The 18,812-nt window shown below is 43.5% G+C and overlaps 1 protein-coding gene across 3 annotated transcripts in view; it reads right to left on the bottom strand.

The window, feature by feature from the left end:
• The window catches only part of FYN (FYN proto-oncogene, Src family tyrosine kinase), a 217,264-nt gene that overhangs the window by 168,856 nt on the left and 29,596 nt on the right, over nt 1–18,812 (bottom strand). The gene's annotated exons all lie outside the window — the stretch shown is intronic.

Raw genomic sequence — 18,812 nt, 5'->3', positions numbered from 1 at the left:
TACGTTTTTCTGGATGGAGGATTCCTAGCTTTTTCATCTGGTGTGCAAAAAGACCCCCAAAGAGTGGTTTAGCTGGTATTAAGATCCTCAGCACTGGATGGGAAACTCCTCTCTTATCCACTTGACAAATGTGCCATATCAGAGCATGTCAAGGATAAGGTGCTAATGTTGTATTTATTACCAAATGTAAGAACCAAGGAATAGTGACTCTGTTATCTTGTCACAATTAAGATATGATAACACTCCAAAGACTACTGACATTGGCACACATGTTTAACCCAAATCTTTTAAACTAAAAATGTTAGAAGCATACTGAGGATTTTGCAAGTACAAGTTTCTTGCAAAAAGTTTACTATGTACAGTACCTTAATATAAGGGTATCTGGACCTGTTAATTTTCACAGTTAGATTCAAAGACTTGCCAAAAACACTGACTGGAGCTACTTTGACAGTCATGAAAATTTTCCCAAAAGGATGTTATCAACTAGACTGTGCAGTAATGACTATAAATACGTGACATGCCTGCGTTACTATAAATAAATATTGCATGTTCTCCCAACCCATTTAATTACTGTTCACCTAAAGCAGTGCAATTAAGAAACTGTGTTAAATTCTGAAAATGGGAAAAGCCCTCCTATCTCTCTTAGGTAGTTTTACAATCCTAACAATAGACTTAATGAAGCCTTTTAAAAGAAGGACAATTACATTAAAATGACCGGGGCACGTAAAAATTCATTACATAGACCCTCCTGCCGTCTGATGGATTAAATGCCTCATCACACTCTGGAGAGAAGTAGGAACAAAGAATAAAGAAAAATCACAACTTTCTGAGTTAACATCTTATGCCTGAGAACTCATCTAACTTTGAAAATCACTCAGGACTTCACCCAACACAGTAAGTGCAAAGAACATATGTCTGGTATCAGATAATAGCATGGTCCTAGGAGTGCGGATTGGCTTGTTGAATACAAACTGACATTACAATCCATGTCGTGATGATGCGAAACAAGACAAGTTTATGAAGCTTCTCTCTTGAGAAATGCTAAGGGCTACAAAACAATGTCCACACCCTCAGGATTGCCTAGGACTGTCAGCACCCATTATCCTCAGTTTAGTTCAGTTCAGTTGCTCAGTCGTGTCCGACTCTTGTGACCTCATGAATCGCAGCACACCAGGTCTCCCTGTCCATTACCAACTCCCGGAGCTCACTCAGATTCACATCCATCGAGTCAGTGATGCCATCCAGCCATCTCATCCTTGGTTGTCCCCTTCTCCTCCTGCCCCCAATCCCTCCCAGCATCAGTCTTTTCCAATGAGTCAACTCTTCGCATGAGGTGGCCAAAGTACTGGAGTTTCAGCTTTAGCATCATTCCTTCCAAAGAAATCCCAGGACTGATCTTTAGAATGGACTGGTTGGATCTCCTTGCAGTCCATGGGACTCTCAAGAGTCTTCTCCAACACCACAGTTCAAAAGCATCAATTCTTCGGCACTCAGCTTTCTTCACAGTCCAACTCTCATATCCATACATGACTACTGGAAAAACCATTATCCTCAAGTTCCTGCCAACGACAGTACCAATTGGCTGATTTTTGCTAAATGTATTCCTAAATGTTTTTTATGTTTTTCAGTTATTATACACAAAGCTTTCTTTAACTTCATTTTCTACCTATTAGGTGTTAATCTATGGAAACAGAATTGATTTTTGTATATTGGTCACCTTGTACCCTGTGACTTTACAAAGTTCAATGATTTGTTCTTCCTAGTAGAGGTTCAATACATTCTGTGTGTGTGTGTGTGTGTGTGTGTGTGTGTTAGTTGCTCAGTCATGTCTGACTCTTTGCGATCCCATGGATTATAGTCTGCCAGACTCCCCTGTCCATGGAATTCTCCGGGCAAGAATACTGGAGTGGGTTGCCATTCCCTTCTCCAGGGGATTTTCCTAACCCAGGGACTGAACCCGGGTCTCCTGGCATTGAGTGAGTGAAAGTCGCTCAGTCGTGTCCGACTCTCTGCAACCCTGTAGACTATACAGTCCGTGGATTTCTCCATTACAGTCCATGGAATTCTCCAGGCCAGAATACTGGAGTGGGTAGCCTTTCCCTTCTCCAGGGGATCTTCCCAACCCAGGGATCGAACCCAGGTCTCCCGCACTGCAGGCGGATTCTTTACCAGCTGAGCTATGTGGCTTCCCTGGTGGCTCAGAGGTTAAAACGTCTACCTGCAATGCAGGAGACCTGGGTTTGATCCCTGGGTTGGGAAGATCCCCTGGAGAAGGAAATGGCAACCCACTCCAGTATTCTTGCCCGGAGAATCCCATGGATGGAGGAGCCTGGTGTGCTACAGTCCACGGGGTCGCAAAGAGTCGGACACGACTGAGCGACTTCACTTTCACTCCTGGCATTGGCAGGCAGATTCTTTACCATCTGAGCCACCAGAACTTGTCTATATAAATTGGCATGTTGCCTGCTAAAAAAGACAACTTTACTTCTTCCCATCCAATCTCGATCCTTTAGATTTCTTGTCCTTGCTCTCTTCATTTTCTAAAGAGCTACAAGAGCCTATAGGAAGTCCCTGCTGGGACACTCTGGTTTGCCTTATGCCAATTTGGGCCCTTTGTCGGGCCATGAAGATTGGGCTGTGTGGAACTGTGGCCTTGGACAGAAAGATCCTGATCCTACCACACTATCTGCAGAAGACAAGATACCTGATTCAGAGCCTCCAACTTTAAGGGATAAGAACTCATGGTTGATTTTCTCTGGTTTAATTACTTGTGTCTCTCAAGATATTGACATGTTAGAAATACTGAAAGGAATCACTGAATCTTTGAGATTTTGAGCTAGGAGAGCCCTTGGAGATTAAACCTCTCATCTTACAACAAAACTGAGGCTCAGCCTGTTCAGTGACTAGCTCAAGAGGCAGAGGGTAGGTCTGCTATTCTGGACAGGATGTGAACCGAGAGTTCAGAGACCTGGATTCTAGCCTTGAGTAGGTCAGGAAGGTCCTCTGCCCTAACAGACTCTAGGAGTCTACGGGAGATCTCAGATACTATGTATCTTAGTCCAAGTAGAGGGGACGACTTGGGACCATGTGAATATGGGCATCTTTTTTTGAACTCTGGGCAAGATTACATTTTCCACTGCCTAGTCAATCTACATCTGGCTATTACTATTAAGAAATGAACTTTCCTCTCCCTGCCCCCAGTAAACTTACTCTGAAATAAGTTAGAAACTATGATCTCATAGAGTATCTCTGGCTCTTGTTTACATCAACTGTTGAACATGATCATCGCATATAATCTCAAAGTTTACAAAGCTCCATTTAACATCTTAGAGGTTACACACAGTCCCTAGGGATCTTGGCTGAATTCTTCTCATACATATTATCTGTACCTGTCTCTTAGAATTACTTGGCAGAGCTAAGAAAATCACCAGCTTGGTTAGCAAGCACTTAACATGTTTCCTCTTCACTGGCCAAGGGAGGTTAACAAGGATGTCCTTAAATTAGCAAGCATATTTCTGTCAATCAAACGCATGTATATGAACAGCTGAAATTCTAAGACTTTAGAAAGTCCAGTTCTTCAAATGTCCCCTCTTGTGACAAAAAGCATTCTTACTCATCACTCACTTCTCTAAAATAACCATCAGTTGTCACTGCTAAAAAAGAAGTTTCAAGAGGTCAAAAGTATTCACTAAGATCAGAGTGAGGCCCCAACCAGACAAAATAGAAACCAGACGATAAAAGAGCATCACTCATAGCTGCTGGGTGTGTGCTGGGCGAGGCCTGTTTCGACAGAAAAAGGAAAGCTGGAGAAGAGGACAGGAACCTCCAAAATATCTACCTGCACAGGGGGTCTTCAGAATATCGTGTCATTTGACAACAACCCTATGGAGGTAAACATAACATCTTTAGCTCTTGAGGAAGCCAGTTAGGTAGCTTGACCACACGGTCAAACAGCTGGATAGTGGTACAGGGCAATCTGAATCCAGGTTGATCTCTCTTTCCATTCTTTTAATTAATTTTATTATGAAAGTAATATAACCACACTGAGAAGAAAACCCCTATAATCTCATTTACCCAAGGACAACAACTAACATTTTGGTATAATTTTTGTAGGCTTTTCTTACCCATGCATTTAGATTTCAGAATTAGGGTTATATTCCACAATTTTGTATTCTGTTCTTTAAAACTTAAACATCTGCCCAACTTACTTAACAATTTTTATAATCATCATTTTAACTAATACGTAATGTTACACTGAACAGATGTGTCATGGTTTACATAATGAGATCTCACTTATGGAAAACTGAGGTTCTTTTATATATTTTTGGCAAAGCACAAGTGTTATTTCCAGTATACAATGTTGCTTTCCCAAATGTGTAATGTCACCATCAAAAGACAATACCAATCAACAGACGATGAAAAATTACGATTGAAATATTTTGAAAATGCCACCATCACAGAGCTCTCTGGCCTGGAATCAAATAAATTGGATGAACGCTATTAATAAAGGGTGACCCAAAAATAACAAGTTAAAAAAAGCTGCCCTTCTGAGACTCCAGAGAGCACGTGCTTCTAATGGTTTAATGCTCTACTTTCAATTCCACAGGAATGCCAACAAAAGACATTATCCTCACTCAAATCTCGATTTGGAAGAATGGAAATTCTTTGAAAACAAATTCTATCAGTTTTACGTATCACAGTCGTCAGGATTTGCAAATGCAGTCAAAATGCTCACCCAGGACCGTGTCATATTTCACAGTTAACGTGCTGTGAAAAGGCCACAGACCCATATTTCTCAGGTCAAGTGAATTAAAACCACACAGCAGCTCTGAGTTCTCATTCGAGGTCAGATAAACAGCATTGTCAAACCCTGGGTCATCTACTGAATTTGTAAAATACAATGCACGCTGTAAGAAAAATCCCTGTGTTGGGAGGAAAGCAATCTCCCAAATCTTTGTGTGCGTCTGTGTGGATGACTGTTTTAAAAGCTTGACTAGAATCCATGCCACCCTCGTTTGATGTGGGAACAGACTCTTAAATGCCTGGCAGCATCTATCTGCTCCCCAGACAGAAAACTGAAGGTTCCTGCTGATCAGCGGAGACTGAGTGAAAACGGAGTGAACTGGGTGTTTCATTCTCACTGAGATGGAACCTGCTCCCTGATGCCAATGTGACCACGGTCCACGCGCTTTCACCCTTCCCGTAATGGTTGTGTAGGACCTGCACGTCCCCTTCCCCTTCATAACCCCAGCTGTTTCTACTCCACACTTTGATGGGGAGGTGTACTTCATCAAACCCTAATGACATCCTTTTCCTCACCAATATTTAGCTAATCATGCATTTCTTCTTCCCTTCGGACTTCCCCTTCTAAGTTAATCTGTTTACTCATGGGAATGTCAGATGGAACGTCCAAATATAACCACCTTGAAAAATATTACCCAGTAAAGCTGAAGACGCACAGACTCTAAGACCCAGAAATTCTTCTCTTAGGTCCCTATCCTAGAGAAACTGCAGCAAGATACACATACAAGAATGGTCACAGCAGCACTGTTTAAAATAGCACAAACCTGGAAATAACCCACATGTCCACTGAGAGGAGACTGGATAAATAAATTGTGGTGTATTCATATAAGGCAAGACCACACAGCGGTAGCGATGAATTTCATGCGTGACACTTCATGCATCGATGGGGATGAATCTTAAAAAATAAACATTGATTGAACAAAGCAAATGGTACAAGAATACCATTTATATACAACCCTGAGGCAAACAAGACTTAATAACAGGTTGCTTAGGGAAACACGCTTGAACAGAAAAGCTAGGAAATGACAAACACAAAATTCAAAACAGTGTTTCCTTTGAAGGAGAGAGGTATGGCCAAGGAGGAACACAGGGGCTTCTGAAGTGCTGGTGAGGTTCTAGCTTTTAAGCTGCATTATGGCACAGGGGTGTTGTGTTGTTTCTCTGCCTCTCTCCCCCTTCCTCCCTCCCTGCCCCTCTTCATGGAGGTATATATGTATGTATCTGGCACACACAGACACACTCCTGCATATGTATTCCTGTGCATACGTCATAATTTTCCATGTTACACCGAGGGGCCCGCCTCCCTCAGTGCCTCCTCCCTGGCACTCTGACGCTCCAAGGAGCCCTCAGCCGGGGACTCTGTCTTAGCCTGCGTGCGCGCTCCATTGACTCCCTGCTCCACTGAAACAAGAGAATCACTGAAGCCCCAACAGGATGCTCTCCCTTCCTTGCTTCCAGATGCACTCCCCTGGAGCACTGACCCAGGGCACCGCTGATGGGAAGGCAAGCTCTGCAGTGACTTCTGCCTCAGGAGATGGTGGCGACCGTGTTGCAAGGGCGCCTGAAATGCTACTCGGGGTGCCACGGAGTGGAGCTGTAGGAGGCAGTGCTGGCCCGGACTTTCCAAGCCTGACCCAACCACAGGGTCTCCTACTGCTCCCGAGAAGCTTGCCAAGTTCAAGCCATCGCTTTACAAGTCATCGCCCAGCCTGACTTCCCCTTTGTTCCTATAAAGTTCTCTCAGGCCCCCCAGCTCTCAGACACCCAGGCTCCCAACCCTAGCATAATTCTTCATCCTTCTTTCTCCTCTTTGAACAGTAGACCCTGAGATTACTTTTTGCTCTAATCTCAGTTATACTGAGATTATACATACAGTTATATCAGGAGTCCTGATCTTGGTATGATGGCCTTAATAAGAGTTCTTATTGGATTTATTTTATTTCGGGAATGTTGATTCTCAAATCTATTTCTTACCCAGAAATGGAAACTGATAAAGTCTTTCAAAAGCAAATGGATTTGGCAAATAGTTTTTTTTTTTTTTTTAATTTCAGTTTGTTTCTTTTATGTAGTAGACTTCTTGTGGGAAAAATGCATAAATGTAACCACTGTCCTGGAGATCTCATTTGATTGTTTTTCAAAAATGTTTCATACTGCCTGTATCATAACATGAAAACCAAACATCATGGCCCCATTTTAACTTTAATGGGCCTATTTTCACTGGATCACAGAAGATATACTAAAGAATGAATATGAAAAAAATCACAAGAAAAGTAAGGTAGAGGTGCAAAGAGGTGACAGGATACTGTGAACAATTCTATATTTAGTCCCATGAGGAGCAGGATGGCAGGGCCCAGAAAGGGGGTCAGGCTCGGAGGATGACTTCAACAGAATTCAGACAAGAGTTCAGCAATAATCGGAGAAACTGAAAGACAAGTCTGAACACCAGGCCAGGGAAAATGATTCCAAAGTCTGGGGTGCCAAGAACCTGACTCAGGGACATGGTCGTAGGAAAAGAAAGGAAAAAAGGAGGGCTCTTGGAGAAAGGCATCCAAGTTGGTCAGTTCCTTCAATTTGAGTGAACAAAGTTCTCAATGATTATGAGCCAGGGGACATGGTAATATACGAGAAAAAGCAAAAATCAGTCATTCATCATCTCAAATTTGAGCTGAAATATAGTGATGGATGTTCATGGACAAAGCATCAGTGAAATGAGGGCTGCTTGGAATTCACATACAAACAGGCCTATGGCATACACTGATTTGGGCTCTACACCATCACCCCGAAAGAAAAAAAAAACACAACAATTTCTAGAATTTCAACAAAAAGGAATGCTTTTAATTGTGCTCCTTGGTATATACCCCAAGGAAATGAAACTAACATCCACACAAAACCTGCACACAGATGTTCATAGTATTTTTTCCATAATTGCCAAAACTTAGTAGCAACCAAGATGTTCTTCAGGAGATGAATGAATAAATAAACTGTAGTACATCCAGACAATGAAATATGATTCAGCTCTAAGAAGAAATGAGCTATTGAGCCATGAAAAATATGGAGACAACGTAAATGCACATTACCAGTCAAAAGAAGTCAATTAGGTAAGGCTATACACCGTGTATGATTCCACCTATATGACATTTTGAAAAAGGCAAAACTAGAGAGACAGTAAAAAGATCACTAGCTGCTAGAGGTTAGGGATGGGAGAAGGATGAATACGCAGAGCACAGAGGGTTTTTAGGGCAGTGAATATAATCTGCATGGTACTGCAATGGTTGATATCTGTTATTATGCACTTGTCCAAACCCATGAAATGTACAACATCAAGAGTGGATGCTGAAGCAAACTACGGACGGACTCTGAGTGAAAATGATGCGTCAGTGTAGGTTCACCATTTATAACAAACATCTGTGGAGGCGATACATGTGTGGGGGCAGAGGGTACATAAGAAATTGCTGTACCTTCCTCTTGGTTTTTCTGTGGACCTAAAATTGCTCTAAAAAATGAAGTCTGTTAAAAAAAAAAAACAACTTGAAAACAAAAAACAATTAAGCACTTTTCCTGCCTTGACACATCTTCCTCTGTGGGGTCTGAAATGATTGTTTCTGCAGCTTTTTGCTTTTTCCTTCAAAAAAGAAAACATTACAGTTGACCCTTGAACAGCACAGACAGGGGAGGCTGGGAAGCCAACCTTCCAGGCAGTCAAAAATCTACATGTAACTTTACAATCAGCCCTCCTTATCCTTGGCTCTGCATTTGTAGATTCAACCAACTGCAGATTATGCAGTACTGTAATATTTATTTGAAAAAACTCTGCATGTAAGTGGACACTTGCATTTCAAACCCATTCTGTTCTAGCTTCAACTCTATACAGTGTCTTGTTGTTGTATTTACCATCTAGAAAACAATGAACCCCAATTATATTTTCCACTGGACCACTGTAGAAATAGAATAAAGAAAAGTCACTTGACTGGCTAGTAGCCAATATTAGTAACACCAAATATGAGAAGATGAGGCAAATATTATAGTGGCTGTCAAAACTTTTTAGTTCTCTCAGCTCAAGGGTCATACTAAAAAAAACGTGTCCCTGACACAATGCCAATAAGGCCTCCCTATACCTAAAACTTAACTAATGATCTCTGTGAAAAGTGAAAGTCACTCAGTCGTGTCCAACTCTTTGTGACCCCATATCCATAGAAATCTCCAGGTCAGAATACTGGAGTGGGTAGCTATTCCCTTCTCCAGGGCATCTTACCAAACCGTTGATCAAGCCCAGGTCTCCCGCATTGCATGGGATTCTTTACCAGCTGAGCCACCACAGAAGCCCAAGAATACTGGAGACGGTAACCTAACCCTTCTCCAGCAGATCTTCCTGACCTAGGAATTGAACTGGGGTCTCCTGCATCGTAGGTGGATTCTTTACCAGCTGAGCCACATGGGAATGATGGCTGTAACAACTTCTAAATTTCATGAAGGGGTACTGAAAATGGGAGTTTAGGAAAGAATGGGTACATGTATATGTATGGCTGAGTCTCTTCACTGTTCATCTGAAACTATCACAACATTGTCTGTTAATTGGCTATGAAAGTGTTGGTCTTTCAGTTGTATCCAACTCTTTGCAACCTGATGCACTATAGCCCACTGGACCCCTCTGTCCATGGAATTCTCCAGGCAAGAATCCTGGAGTGGGTAGCTACTCCCTTCCCCAGGGGATCTTCCCCATCCAGGAATTGAACGCAGGTCTTCCTGCATTGCAGGAAGGAGCCTGAGCCACCAAGGAAGCCCCCAGTACAAAATAAAAACGTTTTTAAAAATTAACAAAAAGAAAATAAAGTAACTAATAAGACCTAAGAGCTGTTCAAATTTTGTCCCCATTATCAAATTCACTTTTTTTTTTTGCAATAAGTCTCACGTTGATGCATGGGTCAAGCTCTCCGGTATAAGGGGGAAAAAAAGACTCCTTCATCTGATAATAGTATGATAGGCAAAATGGCAGTTACTTTGTTTTTTAAATGACTGTTTCCGCCACCCCTAGTCTAGAAGGACCACTTTTCTTCTAATGATGAACAAAATCTTCCCACACATACACACACACAAAGTTTTGTTTGTGTTAAATTACTGTAGCAAAAGATACAACCATGTTGTGGAAAGAATCCTTCCCTTGACAGAAAACCTCCTACCCCGTGTATGACTCTATTCCACAGCATACTTGGGAGTTAGTCAATCCGTGGACAGTATTGTCCAAAGAAAGAGGACAACAGACAGAAGGTGTAAATTATTACAACGTCCTCCCTTCCTCAGCATCTCTTCACTGACTCCCATTCGGGGTCCTCTAGTGATTGCAGCGATTTCAGGGCACCCTGCACCTCTCCTTGAGACACTCACCACAGCCGCAGGTTGATGAGTGATGACGCTCTGCTTCCCACACGGTCACCACCACACGGCTCTTTGGAGGCCCCGTCAGGACTCACTCAGGCCCCTGGGCCCTCACACTCTCTCTGCTGCTTCACGCTGCCTGTGCTCGGCTCTGGAACCATCTCGCTTTCTCACGGTAGGCTTGTCGGAAGGACTATGCAAATGGATGCATTGTTTCATCTCTTCTTGTGTTAACAGAAATGGTCCACTTCCTCTCCTTCACTTTACACCCTGACTTTGTTCAGCGGTCGTGCATTTCACAGCTTCACGAACACCCCACGGCTTCCCAGAAGCCGCTGTGTTCACTCGACAGTGGGCTGCTCTCCACAGACCACACGGGACCCGCAAAGGAGGATCAGTCTTCAGTGGAGGCAAACGCTTTAGACAATGATCAGGGCTGCACATCTGAATACAGGGTTCTAGTCCCTCCTTTGAAGTCCCGCGGCGAGCTGATGCCCCTGGGTGTGCTCCAGGAAGCGGGGCCCTCTGTTTGCTCAGAGCAAACAGGTATCTCTGCCCTCCAAATAGCAAACAACCAAGTACTCTTCCAACCCTCCTTCCTGTGGCACTGCCTGCATCTCACGGCGCTGTCACGGACTGTCTGAGTGACAGATTACAGACAGAGAGCACCCTGACGTCAGCAAAGTTCCGGACGGTCACTAAAACAGCTGAGCCAGGTGTGAAAACCTGGGCCAAGTGACAGCTGGGTTTGTTGGACTCAGAGTTGACTGCATAGCCCTCCCGAGGGCACAAACATCACAGGGAGCAATACTGACTTGGAGGGAGGTCCTTGTATGCAGAGCCTGGGAGGTTTGTCATCCTTGCTTATTAAGGATGCTTTCATCAAGATGTGCTTACGGAGATCACAAATAATTCTCAGATGAGAGGAGATAGTTAATTGACTGGAAGAAAGAATGTATACTTGAAACTAACACAACACTGTAAATCAACTATATTCCAATAAAAAATTTTAAAAAGAATGTAGAAGAGCCAAGATACAGACAGAAAGAAAACAGAACAAAAAGAAAGGAAGGAAGGAAGGAAGACCAGAGATTTTTAAAGGATGTTAATAGGCTGAGCCAAAACAACAACAAAATCCCTCCAAGTTAACAGATAAAAATCCTGCTTCTGACTGCAAAAAAAAAAAAAAAAAAAAAAGAGAGAGAGAGAGAGAGAGAAAGAAATCTACTGCATAAATATAGATGATATCAGTGCCTGCTCCAGACTCCTGAAACTGCTCTGTTGGGACAGCTCACCTTGATCATAAGCCCCCGTCCCTGACCCCAGACCCTGGGTGGGAGAGGCTCCAGGACACTGACTCAAGAGTCCCATCAATGTTACGACTCTGACTTCTGAGCTGGGGTTGGCTTTTACTCTCTGGGCTCAGTCTCCCATCCCATTCTGGCAGTTGATCCTCCAAGTTGTTCTTGTAGACCCAACTTTCTACGGCTTCCGGCTGTGGTCTCGTCCCCATCCTCCACCACCCCTTTCATCTGGCCCCTTGACCCATTTGGCCATACAATCCTGCTACCCAGCAACATATGTCCATCCAGACTGCCGCCCGTGGAAGGACTCCCCCAGTGCTAGACCTTCCCAGCTCCCTTCACTGTCTCCTGTTACATACATGCTGCTCATATGTCTCCGTGAACGTGTCCCTGGCCATAGATCCGTCTATTCTCCAGATTCTCATCTGGATAATATTCTGGATTCCCAGCTGACCCCATCCTGATGCCCAGACAGAAGCCCAGCATTTTTACGTGGCAGGGGCAAAGGGGATGTGTTTAAAGCAATTCACATTTTGAAGTCTTAAGGATTTTTATTGAATACAAGCTCAATGCAAGCAAAGAGTGCCACAGAGCAGCTGAACCAGAGATATGATCCTGGTCTGCACTGGTTCAGCATTTAATGCATCTCACAGGCCTTAGGAGTCTTTGGTGTAGAGACCTTACTCTACACTGGCTGAGACATCTCTAAAGTACTATTCATGTCTGAGTGCCATGCTTTCAAAGAGACAATGACATAAAGGGAATGCATCCAGGAGGAAGTAACCAGAATAACAGAATTCCTGATATCAGGTAATGTAAGAAGATTTGTAAGAACCAGGGCTGTTGGCCGAGAAAACATGGATTTGCGGGGATGGTTTTTCATGCTAAGAGCTCTTACATGAAGGAAGACCAAGAGGCTCATCTGATGAGCAACAGCTTGAGGGCCTGCAGGGACACACTGGAAGAAGGGCTGACAACAGTGACTGCTCATCCCATTCCGCTCCTTGTCTCTACGACCCTGTCTCTGTAGCCCGTTTCTCTCTCAGACTGGAAGATCTGACTTCCTAGGCGCCCCCTGCTCTCAGAGCCCCTAATTCTTCATTCTCACATTAATCCCAATCTGAGAATGAAGACAGGCCTGGTCTTGCCTTTTCTGAGTGAGGCCTGGGAGACAAGGTTGGCTCCTAGGTCTTCCAAGTGGTCCCTTCCAGGAAGATCAAATTCACTCAAGTAACTTGCAAAATAAATGGTGACAGGCTTTATGTTTCAGGAAATGAAAAACACAGAAATTCCCCCAAGAGAAGGTGTGAGAGGCAGAAAAATGTCTCCCCCTCCCTAAGGTATTCCCTTCCTAATTCCTGCAATCTGTGAATATGGTCCGACATGAAATGCTGTGATATGATAAAGCTAAGAATGTCCACAGGAGGAGATGATTCTAGATTATCCAGCAGGTGCTCAAAGTTGTCACAGGCATCCTTATAAGAGGGATGCAGAGGGAGATGGGACGGAGATGCACAGGGAAGAAGGTAGCCTGAAGGCAGAGGCAGGGACTGGAGAGATGCGGCCACAAGCCACAGAGCATCTGGAGCCCCCAAACACTGGGAAAGAAGAGACAAGCAACCAATTCTCCCCCAAGAATCTCCCCCGAGATTCTCCAACAACGAAAGCCTCCGAAAGGCATGTATTCCTGCTGATACCTTAACACTGGACTCAGACTCCAAAAGCATGACAGACCAAACCTCTGTTGTTTTAAGACACCATGTTTGTACTCATTTGTGATGACAGTCACAGTAAACTAAAAGGAAGGTTTTCTGATTAGTTAAATTTTGCTGTGTGTGTTCAAGGGAGAAGTTTGAATTTGTATGTGTTTTTATGGCCTCTTCCAAACCAGACTTAGAACAAGGATGGCTCTGCTTTTAAAAGTGTTTGGGGACAGTGATAAAAGGCATCTTTTAAGCCATTCTGAGTGCACATTTTACTAATAATCTCTGCTTCACACACAAATTCAGCAGACAGTAAGTCCAAGCAGGGCAGACAACCAGATGGTTTAACCTCCACCCAGCAGGCCTCTTCACTCCCATGGAAGAGATCATCCAGCAATCTGCCTGCACACATGGGAGGAGAGAGCCTCCAGCGTAGGTAGGATCGTGTCTTGATTCTCTGTTGTGATGTGGGCAGCATTTCTCCCCACCCTCACCTGGCAACATCCAGCCTTCGGAGAATGATGAATGCTACTGAGATGAGCAATACAACAGCAGGATCCCCCAGCCTAGGAACCGGCCTAGAAAGAGGAGGAAGGTCCCACAGGCCTGCCCAGACTCCCACCACCACCACCTCTCCAAGTCAGCTCCCATGCTGTCACCCAGGGGCCTGCCTGGTGGCACCAGGTCAGGGTGCAGGACACGGTTCCCATTTTGAGTTTCCAACATCTCCCTGATAAAAACATCATTACTATTTTAAAAACCACACCATAAGGGAGAAAGTCCTTTTAAAATCAAGGAAGGGAAAATGAAAGGTACATATAAAACTACCAGTTCGATGACATGAGGCCGATGATGATTCGTCTTCTGCTCAAGAGAACCTCAGGACAGAACCTCCAACACGGAGTGGAAAGAGACCAAGACCCAGATTAGATCTTGCTGCTTCCAAGATTCAAGTCCTCGGGGAAATCACTTCATTTCTGTTGAGCTTCATTTTCCTCACATGCAAAACAGGACAAGTGAACAAGCTGACATGTGGTCTACACAGTGGTTGGCCCGCCTGAGTTCATCAATGTTTGAGGGAAGGATAAATTAACTCTTCTGCATCCAGCAGCAGACAATCCATCCCAGCCTTTCAGCTCTTTCCTTGAATCTCAATCTAATACTGTTACCCGCAGTTCTTCCAACTGCCATCAATATCTGCCTGAGTTTATAATATCTAGGAAGAGGGATCTCTTGTTATCTTGGAAATTTGAACTGGCAGAGGGCATGTTTTTTCTTCTTGGACAGTGGTGATGCTTAGTTTTTACAATCTAGAGATATATGTCAAAGAAAGTTGGTCAGTTATTATGGGTGATGCATAACAACTATTTTTGGTCCAGGACTTTAAAAAGTTTGCTCTTCAATCTAAAACAGAATTCTGTGCAAGTTTCTTGCTCCTAAACACAGACATTTCCCCATCCCCAACCAAAAGCCATTCCTTTCTCTTGATCCCTAATCACCAGGAGAACAGGCTGTGTCAGGGTTGGCCCCCGCTAAGTGAAACAAAGGCTGGTCTTTCCCGATGCTCAGTCACCAGTAGAATAGGTCAGTCTGTGTGTGAGGTTGGGGCAAAGGACATGGAGAATGGAAGCTAACTGGGCATCTCACAGGTCCTGAAGTAGGCAGTATTCTACGCACATGAGTCAGAGGGCCTAAGGGACCCACAGCACCTGGGGAGCCCTCCCCTCCATTCAGGAAGAGTAGCTTCTACAGACAGCAGGGCGTTATACTCATGTTGGTCCTCCTCTTCTCTCTCTCTCCTCCTTCGAGCAAGCAGCATACCCAGGGAGGCGGTAACCCCAACACCAAACCCCCGACATGCCCACGGAGGCACAGCCACATGCCTTCCCACTGACCAGCATTCTTAAGCCTTTGGACATTCCATATAAGTTCTGATGATCCTCTGACCCCTGGAAATTATATTACCCCCACTAAAGGCTTCCCTGATAGCTCAGTGGTAAAGAATCTGCCTACAATGCAGGAGACATGGGTTTGATCCCTGGACTGGGAAGATCCCCTGGAGAAAGGCATGGCAACGCACCCCAGTATTCTTGCCTGGAGAATCCAATGAACAGAAGAGCCTGGCGGGATACAGTCCATTGGGTCACAAATTTTTCTCTTTTCAACCAGCTGTGTAGGAATCACATATGACTTTAAAGCTTATTTTCTAATGCAGTCTTGAATTTTGAACCATTCACTGTTTAGAAAGAGATCTCTTTTTTTTTTCACAAGACAACTGGCCTCACAATAAGAATCTAGGATTTTTTTTCATCATTTCTTTTGGGACTTATTAAAACAAAAGACAGACTGAAAAATGGAGTAACTTCTATGTGCATTCTACATTTACAGATGAACACAGAACCTACTCCATTTTTCAGTAATTCACTGAGAGAAAGGAAACAACTCTAAAGCAGGAGGTAATTTTTAAATTTACTTTTCTGTCTCAAGGATGATTTTAGTTGAGGTGGCCTACCAAAGAGACAACAGTATTTTGGCCATATTTGAGGCCTAAAGGCAGCTATCTAAGCCCTGCAAACAGCTGGAATAGCAGTAGAGGAATTTTTGGTCTCACTGACCTACAGATATAACAGGGGCCTCTCTCAAGGTAGACACCAAAACACTTTAATCATGATGGACCAAGGCCATGTAGGGCACATGAAAATCAAACCTCTCTCCCCAGAACTTTGAGAGTAGTTATGACCAAAGAGATGTTAATCACATTCATTTAAATCAAGGTTTAAATTACCGAGTAAGATGACTCAATTTTATCAGCTTTTTATTTTAAAAAGTGCATTTTTGTTTTTCTGACATAAAAACAAAATACAGTCAGTCGGTTCAGTCGCTCAGTTGTGCCCGACTCTTTGCAACCCTATGGACTACAGCACACCAGGCTTCACTGTCTATCACCAGCTCCCAGAGTTTACCCAAACGCATGTCCATTGAGTTGGTGATGCCATCCGACCATCTCATCCTCTGTCGTCCCCTTCTCCTCCTGCCTTCAATCTTTCCTGGCAAATGACATATTCTTTAGAAGTCACTTGAGGATGGGTTTCACTTTTAGAAGACACACCTTATATATTTAAATGAGTGATTTATGGAAACTATACTCAGAAGTATATTCCTCAATAATTCTATAAGATTCTGCAGAAAAAAAAAAGTTTAATGTTTCCCTTGTGTTCTTACTGCTCCTCCCTTTAGACTTGCTTTACTTGCCCAGATGACTTCATTCTAAGAATTATTTATTCGTTTGTCTGCTTGAAACTGTACTTTTGAGGATAGGGAATGATCATCCTATCTCCATATAATGCTATTAACAAGCATGATTTCCACAGATAACACCCATAGCTGGAGAAGAGAAACATGATTTCTGGGGTATACAATAAAGTTTTTAACTTTTCTACCTACCAAGGTAGCTTTCATTGGGTCTCATTACCCCTCAATTTGGTCATGTGGCATTCAGCACCTTAAGAAGGCATACTAGGTGCAGGCTCTAGGCTTCATACATGAAGAATTCAGACCAAAGGCTACATTCCAGCAGGAAACAGATATAGATGGCTATCGTACAAGTAACTATGCCTCCAGCCAGACTGGGAGTCAAGGAAGACCTCTCTAGAAAATAACATTGCTTTTTCACTACTTACTCATAAAACTTTTAAAAAGGAGATAACACAAATATACTGTCTCAACAGTCAAATTCATAGAATTGGAAGTGTATCAGTAGATGTCAGAGGGATGGAGGTGAGGTGGGGAGAGAGGATGGGGAGTTAGTGTTTAATGGGAACAGAGTTCATTTTAGGAAGGTGAAAAATTTGGGAGTGGATTATGGTGAGAGTTGTACTTAGTGACACTGAACTATATAGCTAAGCATGGTTAAAATAGTAATGTTTTATATTATGTGACTTTCATCACAATAGAAAATATTAAAAGATACATTGAACACTATATCAATTCCAAGGTAAGATGGGGCATGGGAAAGAGAAGGCTTTGGACTGGATAAGTATGACTAGAATCCTTGCTACTACTATGGTGCTTTAAGCAACTCATGGTAAGGGACATGGTCACCTCACAAGATTGCTGTAATGGTGAAGTGCGGCATACATAAAAAGCACTCAGTAGGTATTGGAAATCCAGGAAACTACAATAATAATAGAATGTATGCTGATGTATCTCTGAGCTTTGACATGTCAAAACAAAGCTAATTTTCCTTTCCTAGTTCTATCCTTACAAAAATGTTCAACTAAAAGAGAAAACTCAAAAATCCATTAGGAAACAAAGACATTCTGATATTAGTGAATTTTTTTTCACTTGGGTTGGCTAACAGGTATCATTTACTTAAACAATGGAGGTACACCCTGTACTAGATTCTTCCTGGCAGGTATATAAACACAGGCAAAAAGATTATTTGGCATATCTGTACTCAATAGCCTTCTCTGAGCACTAGAAAAAGATTCTGGAATAGAAGCTTTTGAATCAGAGCTTTTAAAATAGTGAACTCCCCTCTGGTGGTTAAGTGTTTTTCAGGTCACTAACTACTTGACTGAGAGGGTGTGGGCAGAACCCTTCAGAGGAGCCCAGACTCACTCGGCTCAAGAAGCATTTCCCACCCCAGGTTCAGCTTCTTTCAGTCTAAATTCCCTCAGTACTAACAAACATCCAATGCCCAAAACAGGGTCAGTCACACAGTTCATCCCACTGTTAGACACATCTTGCTGTCAGTACAATCCATCAGGCTCCACCTGTAAGGAGCTCCCAGCCCATGGCCAATCTTATTAAGTCTTCTCTACACTGTGGCCAACAACCATTTTTCCTTTCTGATACAAGGCTCAAGTTAGAAAACAACAATTAAAAAATATGTTTCGTGTTTTTAAGTTAAAAAATGAAGAATTCTACTTGGTCCCGCAAAAGGAATTTTCCCTCTACTGATGAAAAAAATCAGGCTCAGAAAGGAAAAAAGATTTGCCTAAGATCTTAGAGCATGCGAACAGCAGAGCTGAAGCAAGAATTTAATTCATTCCACTCGGGGCTCCCCACTCTGTTTGCCAAGCCCTCTGGTCTGTCTGTGAGCTTGCACAGACAGATGCACCCCATCCATGAGCTGGATCCCCCTGTCTTGTGTTTGTGGGATTCACTGTGGCCTGGGCTGCATGAGGTCAGGCATGCTCTGTAGCCTGGAGCATCACCAGGCACTTGGACCCTCCCCACCCCCATCTCTGCTGGGTGTTCTGCTGTTCTGTGCTATACCACCCTGGGGTGGCTCCTGACACCCAGAGACTCTGGCTGCTGGGGGTCTAGCCTGGCCCAAGAGGGCCACAGGGTTCATCCCCACAGGGATGTCCCTCCTGACTTCTGGCCTCCACAGTCAAGATCTAACCCATGGGGTTTCTACAAAGGGTCCCATCTACTGGCCCTGACTAGAGCCTTTTTACTTCCTTGAGTCCCTTGGTTTGTGTGAGCTAAAAAGGCCAGGTTGAAAGGAGACCACAGATCATTCTGCAGAAGCTGGGGAGTTTGCATGGGGTCAAAGATCAGGGGTTGCTCATAACTGTTCTCAAACAAGGCTTCAAGAGAGTTGTATTTCCTCAACTCAAAA

This window comes from Capra hircus, chromosome 9 (assembly GCF_001704415.2).
Source record: "Capra hircus breed San Clemente chromosome 9, ASM170441v1, whole genome shotgun sequence".
Classification (NCBI taxonomy): domain Eukaryota; kingdom Metazoa; phylum Chordata; class Mammalia; order Artiodactyla; family Bovidae; genus Capra; species Capra hircus.
This window is presented reverse-complemented; position numbering and strand designations above follow the sequence as displayed.